This window comes from Podarcis vaucheri, assembly GCF_965113315.1.
Source record: "Podarcis vaucheri genome assembly, chromosome: 9".
Lineage (NCBI taxonomy): Eukaryota > Metazoa > Chordata > Lepidosauria > Squamata > Lacertidae > Podarcis > Podarcis vaucheri.
Genome location: NC_138767.1, coordinates 41198864 through 41211187, shown reverse-complemented (window position 1 = coordinate 41211187; position 12324 = coordinate 41198864). Strand labels below are relative to the sequence as shown.

Below are 12324 nucleotides of genomic sequence, written 5' to 3'. Positions count from 1 at the left end.
AATGCAATTTCTTTCTGTTCATATTTTCAGGGAGAACACAGCTGACATGATGAATTAGAGCAGGCATGTCCAACAGGTAGATCGTGATCTACCGGTAGATCACTGGACGACTGCGGTAGATCACTGGTAGATCATTGGCTCCCCTCCCAAAGAAGCTGAACAACTGTGTCTCCCGTAAAAAAAAAAAGCTCAACATTTTACCTCCTTCCTAAAAAAAGCTCAGCAACTTTGATCTGAACCCAAAAACAGGGAGATAGATCACTGCCAGATTTTAACTCTGTGAGTAGATTGCAGTCTCTTGGGAGTTGGCCACCTCTGAATTAGAGGCAATTATTTATTTTCCTCCATGCCCAAAATGTCAAGGTCAGCACTAAACTGAACTACCACCAGCATCTCTGTAATTACACTGTAAATAATTGCTTCTTTTCTCATCAATACTTATTGATTCCTAAGTACTGTGTTTCATGGATGATAAAGCCCATGTAGTGGTGTTCACAGCTGGCCTTACACAAGGAAGCTATGTTACATGCCTTACCCTGCTGCTTTAAAATGGCCTTTTGATCATCTTGACTTTTATTAATAGACTTTATTAATATTTTTAAAATCTATCTTCAAACTGCAACAGCGGTTATTTACTAAATGGCATTGCCCATCTCAGCAAGGAAATAGGATGAGCTGGAAAGTATAAGACACAAATTCTGCTTTACAAGAAACCATTTTCTGTACCCAAAAGCAGAAATTTGTTTGCAGTTCAAGAATATGTTATAGAAGGAATCTGTCCATGTGAATCCATATTGGGCATTGTTTCATTTAAGTCCTTAACCAGTTTTAAGCATCACTGGTTAGATTTTGCTTACTAATTACCTAGTGCCTGGACAGTAACTGATTACTAATTTAAATTTTATCTGTAGGCTAAAGAATTGTCTGAAATCCATGGCCACCTAGGGCTTTCCAGTTTTCACAATTCATTCTGACATAGCATTTTTCATTCCTACTTCTCAGTATAATCTTCTGTGAAATATAACTATTTGGGTGTGTGTGTGTGTTTTTGTTTGTTTCAAGCTGGTTCAATTGCAGAGGAACCCTTTTGCATTGGTCAACAGACCACCACTACTGTGATATTAAAAAACAACAACCAGAACATAGCTCAGTCAGTAGAGCATCTTTGGGTCATGAGTTCGAGTGGGTGAAATATTCCTGAATTGCAGGGGGGCTGGACTAGATGACCTTCATGGTCCCTTCCAAGTCAACAATTCTATGAATCTACAGTGGTACCTTGGGTTACATACTCTGCTAACCCAGAAATAGTACCTCGGGTTAAGAACTTTGCTTCAGGATGAGAACAGAAATCGTGCTCCGGCGGCACGGCAGCAGCGGGAGGCCCCATTAGCTAAAGTGGTGCTTCAGGTTAAGAACAGTTTCAGCTTAAGAACTGGCCTCCAGAATGAATTAAGTACTTAATCCGAGGTACCACTGCATGGTCATAATGGAACATACCAAGGAGTATAGTGAAAGTGCAGCAAACAATCAGATTTTGGGTATCATGAAAGTGCAACAAATTATTATTGAATTTATTACTGTACTGACTGCCAGGGTGGGACAGGGAGCTGCTTGTGGGATTTGCTGTCTCAGGTAAACATAGGACGAACATTGGTTCAACTAGCACAGTATTCTCAAGACTGACTGGTAGCAGCAGGTCACAGAGAGGGTTTTGTCCTGTGCAAAATGTCCCCAGTTCAATCTCTGATGTCTCCAGGTAGAGATGGAAAAGACTCACACTTGAACCCCTGGAGAATCACTGCCAGTCAGTGATGACAATACTGGCGTAGCTGTACCAAACGTCCAACTCAGTAGATGATCACTTCCTGTGTTCCCAACACTGTGTTCCCTTGGACACTGTTGCACACCTTGACTGGAGGGGGGCCTGCTTCCTCTCCGCCCACCCTCATGTTTTTGGCCAACCCTGAGCTTAACTGATAGCATTTGGACTTCTGACGTCTGAATCAAACAGCTCAACATATGAGACAAAAACCAAAGCCCTGTCTCAGAGAAGCATTTTAAAAACAGGACATCTCTTTTCATGCATTCAGCAAAAAATAAATAAAATAGAATCTCAGACCAGATTTTCAATCTTCCCACCCACACCCACCTTTCCCCACTGCCCACTGATTTTGGCAGGATTGGAAGCAAAAGCCTCCCACAACATTTCTGGTGTTCAAAAGATGGCTGATTAGCAGCATGAGAATAGCTCTCCTGCCCCCCCCCCCATGATGGCTGATCATAGCTGGGCAAAGGTGAGATGTGGGTGGGGCTCCCCAGACTACAAAGAGCAAATGAGCAGCCAAGGACCCTATTAGGGTCAATTTGCAGCCAGGACTCTGAGCCTGAAATTTGCTTAAATGGAACTAGTGAACTAACAACAGATTGCATCTGGACATGCACAAAGTGCCATTTTTGCACAATTAAGTAGCCAAAGGAAGTCCGTGAGCTACGCGAATTATGGACCAGATTTTCTTAAGAGAGAACATGGTTTCCATGCAGACTAGATGTTAGATACAATATGAAGCATAGTTGAAAAGGCAGCACAAGCCATCGCGTATTTGGAATCTTAAATGTCTCAACTTTTAGCCATTTTTCAAAACCACCCCATGCAACAACATTAAAGTCAAATTCATTATAGCTTAATGATAATGCTTTTGATTTAAAAAATGCCGTCATATTTCTAAATGCGAGACTTTAATCCAGCCTGATCCTGGATTAGACATTTTCCACCAGGCACCTTTCCCAGCTGGGAAATCTCCTTCCTTCACCATGCACACATGGTGTCCAATGGCATCATATTCCACTTTATTTTATTTTATTTGCAATGGACATTGCCCTTGAAACCACTTGTCTCAGCAGTTGGTTTGTTAACAAAGCACCCTGTGGGAAGCTGAAACCCATCAGTTGTCACCAAATAAAATCATTTTCACAGATAGTGAAACAGGGTGTGGCTATTTCAGGAAAAAGGAGAAAGCAGAGCATTTCCAAACTGCATTTAGCTTGTTGGGATGCCAAGCTATATTTTTATACAGTACACAGCTTTCCAGGTTACACAGAAACAAATGCACAGCATTCCAATTTCACTGCAGTAAAACAGGGAATGCGTGTGTGCCTTTGCCTGGAACAGCAGAACAGGCTCAATTTCAGTGATACAGAACATTAAATCCATCCCCTCCTTTTCCATGCAGTTTCTCTTCTCCATTTCTGGACTTGTAATAAACCAGGTTGCCAAGACATTAGGATTCAGTAAACTATAGTTAGTGCTAAGCAGTCCAACCCATAGTTTTAAGTGTGTTTGCAAACCATGGTTTGGAAGTTAACAGTAACCACAGTTGCCTATACAGTAATTGTCTATTTCTGAGGTTACATAAAACTATGATTGTTACAACTTGGAAAAATGAGATGGGAAGGTAGCATGCAGACCATTTCCCAAGCTTCCAAGCCACTTAAAGGAACACCCAAATTGAGACATAAGCAGCCTTTTAGTCTCTTCACGCTTCCCTCCTATAACAAGCATGTGAAAGAATTGCAGTAATAAAATTGCTACATAGTTAGAAATGGGATACCATGACTGAATCTCTAGTAAATAACACATCCTGGAAATAAACAAACGAGACATGACAACTCAGACAGACTGGAAACGGCAGGCATTTCTTATGCAATTATCTGATTTGAGTATGCATAATACCAGCTGCACCTTTTTTTTCTTATGCAAGTTTTATTTATAACAGAATGAGAGTTGGCATGTTGTACTCCAAAAGTCCACATTTCTGCAGTCTTATATATTAAAAGGAAAAAGTGAAGTAACTTGATTAGATATGAAATGCATATTTTAAAGAATGGGAAAAGAATGTCAGGAAAAAAATCTAAACCTTCAGCATTGAGAAAACTCTGAAGCTTAAAATTTTTCAGTATTTTATGCTTCAAAGGCAATAAAAGATCATTTTCTACATTACAAAAGGCTATTTTTTTAAAAAAAAGAAGAAAGGTGTTTCTCAGCATTTTGCTGGCATTGCTGTTTTCCTTTCTAGCAGGTTTAACACACCCTGCTCCAGCTATTCCAAACAGATACCTGCAAAATTTCTCAGCTACAGGTTTGGGTTTATTTCTAAAAAATTAACCAGGGATGCCAGATTAACAAAAAACAAACCTTTGTTTCGAGGAATAAGTAGTTCCTTCCATCTCTCTAGATGTAACACTTTAAAGCAAGCATGGTAAAAAATAAATGCTTGAGATTCTGATTTTACCTCTCACAGAAAACCTGCAGTCACTGCAAAACAGTACTTCCCTAGCCACCAATCTTTCTCTCCCCACCTCCTTTAACCATTCAATGTAAAGTCACTTCATTCCTACAAAGAAACATTCCTGCCCGATTTGGTCTTTGGCTTTCATCTTGTTGCTCTTTCAACTAGAACACTGCAGTAAAACCAAAACCAAAAAAACAACAACCCCGAAACCCCTACCCTTAATTGGCAACCTGAAAGCAGCAAACAAGCCAAGCCAAGAATACTTACATTTGCAATTGTTTGCGAATACTTGTGCAGTGATCCACCGATTAGTAATTACAAAGAAGAGAAAGAGCCTTTTGAACCGTCTCTCAAGCCCAGGAGCAGCGAAAAACAGAGGCTGCTCTCTGAAAGCCGCTCATTCTCTTACATGCTCTGCGTGCACAACCCAGCTGCCAATGTCAGGCTGTTTTCCCCATAAAGAGGAAAAGAGGTGACAGCAGAAGATGAAACAGGCTGCATGTTAATCCGCAGTTATGCCAGCACTAAGACTTCCATGAATGCCACCGTATAACCCTCCCCGCCTCCTCCTTAACTATAGCTATAAAACGGTGCTATGCTTTTTTTAATGAAAGGCTTATCATAGTCCTATCTCTTGGAATCGTTATTTCACACCCTGTTATTTTAAGACACATTAACTCCCTGGATTCACCAGGGCCAAAAAACACACACAGATGCACCTCGTATTTCTTAGCCCATTCATTTAAAAGGAACTAGGATCGCTGAGCAAAAGAATAATCCGGAGAACGGCTTCCCTCCACTCCCTTCCTCTGTTTTCCAGCTCTTTAAGGAAAAGGAAGTAAAAAGAAAAAGAGTTTTCATTTACCAGCGAAATGTTCCCATGCAAAGTGACTCTGCAAAGGCTGGACCTGAAAGGCTGAAGTGCCCGGATTCAGTGTCCGCGGGGTGAGTGGCATTTCCAAATCAGGACCACCTCCATATAGGCCCACGGTCTTGTGATCAAGAGATGTGCATTTACAGGATGCAGGGGGCGGGATAGCTCCCCACCCAAGATCCTTGCAAGGGAGAGAGGTGAGGGAGGAGGAGGAGGAGGAGGAGGGAGGAAGCGCACCGTTGCATCTGCTACAGCGCCTGTATGCTGCAGAGGTCACGTGATCCTTCTCATTCCTCTTCCCTTCCCTTCCCTCCGAGGCACCTGTCTCAGCAGGGAGCAGTTTCTGTGGAAACTGCAGACAGCTAGGTTTCCCCTCAGAGAAACTGTTGCCATGGAAACCTTACATAATGTATATGGCCCAGATTATGAGTGGCCTCCAAAATGGATGTGACATTTACATCCGAATAGTATTTTAAAAACACACACACAGAGGAAGAGAGAAAAAACTGACCTTGCTCTGGCAGGCTGGCTGAATAAATTTAATTTCGGTCTTTAAACACTGGAAGAAATCCACATTCGAAGAGATTTTCAAAATGACACTACCAGTATAATGAGGCTGCCTGATACTTTGCTCAGATTGAGGGTTTAGGAGCAATACTTGCCAGTCCGATTTTATTAATGAAGTAATCCCCCCGTATCCACCCCCACCCCCTTTGCTTCTACAAAGGAAATTAATTTCATTCTCGGGTTAAATATTCCATTGCAAAACCATTCATAAACGCCGGGAGCTTTACACCCAAGTGTTATATTACTGTCCGCACAGCTACTTTGCCCTTAACAAATTCTGAAAGTTAATAACAACTCCACCCCACTGGCTGATGGGAACTGTAGTTCAAAACATCAGAAAGGCATCAGGTTGGTGGGCTGGGATGGGGAGAATACCTTGAAAAGCATATTGTTGAGAAACAGTTCAGAAAATCACAACTGTAAAGATCAAGGGGGTGGAGCAACTCCCGTATGAGTAAAGGCTACATCTGGGGCTCTGCCTTAGCTCAGGGGTAAAGCACCTGACTTGGATACAGAAGGTGCCAGGTTCAATTCCCATCATCTCCAGATAGCACTTGGAGAGACCCCAGCCTTGAAACCCTGAGGAGCTGCTGCCAGCCAGTATGGACAATATTGTGCTAGATGGACCCAATGGTCTGATTCAGTCAGCATAAGGCAGCATAAGGCACCTATGTTAAGCTCACCTGTCTGTGGGGCCTGGCTGGTCTTATGTGATTGCAATGGCAGCACTCTAATCTAATCTAATCTAAGCAGTGGTAGGTGGCTTTGTCTAGCCACCCCTTGAATTTCCCACAATGCCCCTGAACAATGTTATTTTGCAGATACATACAGTGAGAAATCTCTATGTGGGACAAGAAGCTACAATTAGAACTGGATATGGAACAACTGATTGGTTCAAAATTGGGAAAGGAGTACGGCAAGGCTGTATATTGTCTCCCTGCTTATTTAACTTATATGCAGAATTCATCATGCGAAAGGCTGGGCTGGATGAATCCCAAACCGGAATTAAGATCGCCGGAAGAAATATCAACAACCTCAGATATGCAGATGATACAACCTTGATGGTAGAAAGTGAAGAGGAATTAAAGAACCTTTTTAATGAGGGTGAAAGAAGAGAGTGCAAAATATGGTCTGAAGCTCAACATCAAAAAAACGAAGATCATGGCCACTGGGCCCATCACCTCCTGGCAAATAGAAGGGGAAGAAATGGAGGCCGTGAGAGATTTTACTTTCTTGGGCTCCATGATCACTGCAGATGGTGACAGCAGTCACAAAATTAAAAGACGCCTGCTCCTTGGGAGAAAGGCGATGGCAAACCTAGACAGCATATTAAAAAGCAGAGACATCACCTTGCCAACAAAGGTCCGTATAGTTAAAGCCATGGTTTTCCCAGTAGTGATGTATGGAAGTGAGAGCTGGACCATAAAGAAGGCTGATCGCCGAATAATTGATGCTTTTGAATTATGGTGCTGGAGGAGACTCTTGAGAGTCCCATGGACTGCAAGAAGATCAAACGCATCCATTCTTAAGGAAATCAGCCCTGAGTGGTCACTGGAAGGACAGATCCTGAAGCTGAGACTCCAATACTTTGGCCACCTCATGAGAAAAGAAGACTCCCTGGAAAAGACCCTGATGTTGGGAAAGATGGAGGGCACAAGGAGAAGGGGACGACAGAGGACGAGATGGTTGGACAGTGTTGTTGAAGCCACAAACATGAGTCTGACCAAACTGTGGGAGGCAGTGGAAGACGTGCTCTGGCGTGCTCTGGTCCATGGGGTTACGAAGAGTCGGACACGACTAAACGACTAAACAACAACAAAGTGGTACATCGGGTTACATACGCTTCAGGTTACATACACTTCAGGTTACAGACTCCGCTAACCCAGAAATAGTACCTCGGGTTAAGAACTTTGCTTCAGGATGAGAACAGAAATCATGCAGCAGCAGCGCGGGAGCAGTGGGAGGCCCCATTAGCTAAAGTGGTGCTTCAGGTTAAGAACAGTTTCAGGTTAAGAACGGACCTCCAGAACGAATTAAGTACGTAACCAGTGATACCACTGTACAAGATTCCAGGTGAAGACAAGCCTCTGACAGAAAATAATATACAAAATATAGAGCACGTCAGTAGATTTGAAAATAAAAAAAATCAATCATTTAGCAAACAATGACAACCACACCATAATCTAGGCTTAAGTACAGTGGTACATCGGGTTAAGAACTTAATTCGTTCTGGGGGTCCTTTCTTAACCTAAAACTGTTCTTAACCTAAGGTACCACTTTAGCTAATGGGACCTCCCGCCATCACCACTTGATTTCTGTTCTCATCCTGAAGCAAAGTTCTTAACCAGAGGTACTATTTTTGGGTTAGTGGAGTCTGTAACCTGAAGCGTATGTAACCTGAGGTACCACTGTACACAGATGCACACTCCAACACGCCTGGCTTAAATTCAGTTCAGTTCTTACCAGGCTAGATGACATACAGCTGGCTCCCATATCCTTTACTCCAGAGGAGACAGGCAGAAGCAAAAGGTAAATGTTGCGGAGAGCAATGATGATCAGTCTCTTCCCCCAGCTTCTTGGAAGTACCAACTGCTGGTGCTGGTCTTACTGCACATTTTCTTTCTTTTAAAAAAATTTCCCCACATGAGCAAAGACAGTTGGGGAAGTGGGTTTGATTGTGGGCAGAGGACCCTGAGAAAGGGTTAAGCAGCCCCTTGCCTTTTGCTCTTCCATCGTGATCACAGTCTTCCATTGCTTTTTTGGGGTGGGGGTGGGGGTGGGAAGGAAATCCACATGAAACTTTTCTGCCTACCTACATGTAAAATTCAATTTGACCCTCCAGGTAGATTATAGAGCCGCTCCGTTTGTGCTCTTTTCTGTAATTTGACACTGTGAGAAATGAAACTCATAGCTTCATTGAACATTCACAGCCTCTGGGCCATGTGCACATTAGATTTCAATGCAACACTCAGAATGTAAAAAAAAGAGAAAAAAGTAGCTAAGCTTTGACTGCCCAAAATCCTGAAGTTAAAAATATTGCGTGTGTTCACATTCCAGTTTCCAGTGGTGGGATTTTAATTCATGTTCACATGACATATCCTGTACTTTGTTATGTATCCTGTACTTCATACGGATTGAATAGACAAATTAAGAATGATTTAAGCACTCCAGAGTGAACATTTTTCTCCATAGGATAAAGACTTCCCTGTCCTGATTTGAACAGCTGAGGAGAAAGGGAAGAGCTGCAAAATGCACCAAGAAGCAACAACTTCACTGCACCCTCAGGTGGTAATGTGAACACATCCTAAAATAGTTGCTGGGTCCAGATGCTTGGCAATGCTCAGGATGCTGGCCTAGAAAAAGTACAGTGGTACCTCAGGTTACAGATGCTTCAGGTTACAGACTCTGCTAACCCGGAAGTAGTACCTCGGGTTAAGAACTTTACCTCAGGATGAGAACAGAAATCGTGCAGCGGTGGCATGGCGGCAGCGGGAGGCCCCATTAGCTAAAGTGGTACCTCAGGTTAAGAACAGTTTCAGGTTAAGAACGGACCTCCAGAACGAATTCAGTTCTTAACCCAAGGTACCACTGTATTATGAGGCGAACAGCTCTCAGCTGTGGGCCCTGTTTGTTGTTGTAGACAGTGTGTGTGTTAGTGTGTTAAATTTATGTAACACCCTTCACCCCAAGATCACAGGACAGTTTACAGCCTATACAACCATTTTGTGCTGGGGTTTCCTTTCCTGCCCCCTGCCCATGCATTGCAGGAGCACATGTAAGCGCGCCATGCACCGCCCTTACCCAATGTGGTATAATAAGAAAATTGTACTTAAAAAAAAAAAGTAAGTGTGCATACACTTCATCAAATTCCTGTAGACATGCACACAACAGACTGCAGGTTTCTTGACTTGGAACGATAAAGACATTCATCATCACCATTACCGTACTTTATTACTATTATTAACTGCTCTTTAGTGCAAATCTAGTATATTTAAAAATCTAGTATATTTAAATAAACAGGTAAACAAAAATTTGCACACAGGTTTCCAGCTTCAGGTTTCCAGAACTTATGGTGGGTGAGGAAATATTAATCGAAGGGAGGAAACAACAACACAGTGAGAATACATCCCATCAAGGGCTGCCCACTGGTGTAGAGAGGAAATGTTAAGATAGATTTCAGTGGCATAAGATGGAAAGTGCTCATGTGTGCACCCACATATAAATTAACACCTTCTTGGGGGCACAGCCATGTTATTTTATTTTATATTGCAGCCATTGTTTGTGTTCGTTGTGTATATGGCATTGAGGATTGCATTTGAGAAGCAGGCTATGCGTTAGTTTGCTTAGAAATAATTTTGTGTCCAAGCTCAAATGACAACATAGCCAAGCTTGTCTGGTTTCCACAAGGTCAGTTTTACTATAAAAGAATCCCGAAAATATGCTGAAGACATTGTGCAACAAAGTAAGAATATCAGAACACTGTTCCAGAATCAGAAACAGTGTTGTTGACGCGCCTTTAGTGCAACATTTTATTCAAGCGTCACATTCAGATGAGGATTTAACATTCTTTGTGATCTGGGCTTATCAAGGACCTGTAGAACAAGCCAAAAAGATCCTTATGCAGAAACAAACCAGATTTATTTTTCTGCTCGATTCTTTGCATCCCTCATGTTTAAATACAGAAATGGAGTATAGTTGTTTTCTCTGAGTTATTATTAATATCTTGATATACCATTGATAACCTTAAAAAAGGTTGAACATGGTGGTTTCAAGGAGGTCACATTAAGAGAAAAAAACTTTGCTGTAGATTGCTGCCACCTGTAATTAGAACATTCTCTCTATATATAAAAGCAAACATAGTACTAGGTAAAGGGACCCCTGACCATTAGGTCCAGTCATGACCGACTCTGGGGTTGCAGCGCTCATCTCGCTTTATTGGCCGAGAGAGCCGGCATACAGCTTCCGGGTCATGTGGCCAACATGACTAAACACGCTTCTGGAGAACCAGAGCAGCGCACGGAAACACCATTTACCTTCCCGCTGGAGCGGTACCTATTTATTTCCTTGCACTTTGACGTGCTTTCGAACTGCTAGGTTGGCAGGAACAGGGACCAAGCAACGGGAGCTCGCCCCGTTGTGGGGATTTGAACCGCCGACCTTCTGATTGGCAAGTCCTAGGCTTTGTGGTTTAACCCACAACGCCACCCGCATCCCTAAACATAGTACTACTGGTTGTTTAATGCGGTATCTGCCATGTCACTCATTCTATGTCTCTGATACACAAAATATGGTATGTAGATCCATTGTTCAATATCTGTGTTATATGTTTTATTTTTTTAATTTGTAAAAAACAACAACCCTACATTATTATGTTTATCTGCATTATTTAGAGTATGCTCGGCTGACGAAGCCCAGCAGGGCGAAACAAGGTATTATTCCGGGAATCTTTGTCACGTTTAAGTTCTTTCGTCTGATACCAGCATACAACAACTATATGTTGCAAAGGCACATGTTAAGATCTTTTGTATCCTTCGTCCAATACCTGCATACAACAATACTTTGCAAAGGCAGATGTGGAACATTACAAGGAAAAGTTCATCTTTTGCAAGTACTGCTTCTTAAAGTTGTTACGTTTGGAACACAAAAGCTTTTATTTGGACATTACATATATAAGAACTGATCTGTTTGTATTTCCTGTTCTAAATGTTGGTCCTTAATTGCTTCTACTCAACTAGATAATGTGAAAAGAGTTATGTTTACATGATATATAAAGAATTTATATAGTTAAACACAGCCAGTTACGTTGTGGGTATATTTGTTAGTCGAATTTAAGTAACTATCAGTTTGATGGTGTTGTATAAGAAGATATTGTGCAAGTGAGCCATGCAATGCAGTGGGCGTAAACCATCCAAATAACATTACACTATTTCCCCAATTCCAACCTCTCATCAAATTAAGAAATATTTTATCTTTCCTAAATACAGGGAGGGAGCAAGGAGATGGTGAGATTTTTAAACAATCAAGTACTGTATCCACATTTTCCATGTTTGTGTATTTTAAAGGTGGGAACTGATAATGATTCAGTTCATTGACCAAGATCATTCATCTCTGAAGCAACACAAGTAGGTCATATTTTAGCCCAAGGTGGTTGAAGCATAAAGTAACACTAGCAACCATCTGACAGATGTTCAGTGACCTATGTATGCAATGCCTATATAGCTGTTTTTTCCTTGGAGACAGGAATGCACTCCATGAAAAGAACATATAACCATAATTATGTCTTATTTTCATTTTCTTTGTTGAAACTAAGCAAAGGATAGAAAAAGACACTTTCCCATAGAGGATACCTCATATAAATAAAACTACCCACAACAGGGTAGTTTCTTATAGGAAATGGGTGTGATTTACCATATAATATCGTTATGAGTTTGGGGTGTGTGTGTCAGTCTGGATGATATCCTGGGCCCCTTCTAAAACCTGTGATCATATAGCTGTGAGGGTAAAATGTGCATAATAACATATAAGAACTGCCAAACCAGTTCGTTTGTCAAAGTAATGACTTTGGCTAGCTAGCGAAGCACCACAAATTAGCAT

General features: G+C 41.7%; 1 protein-coding gene across 2 annotated transcripts in view; it reads right to left on the bottom strand.

Moving 5' to 3' along the window:
- Positions 1-5452, bottom strand: part of TRIM2 (tripartite motif containing 2) — a 52597-nt gene extending 47145 nt beyond the window's left edge. The window contains exon 1 of one of the 2 annotated variants that reach the window (XM_082237626.1): positions 5155-5452. The gene's annotated coding sequence lies outside the window, so the exon portion shown is untranslated. Of the gene's footprint in view, positions 1-4556; positions 4829-5154 lie in introns of those variants that run through there. The other variant, XM_082237628.1, reaches the window with a different exon arrangement.
- Between the last annotated feature and the right edge of the window lie 6872 nt (positions 5453-12324).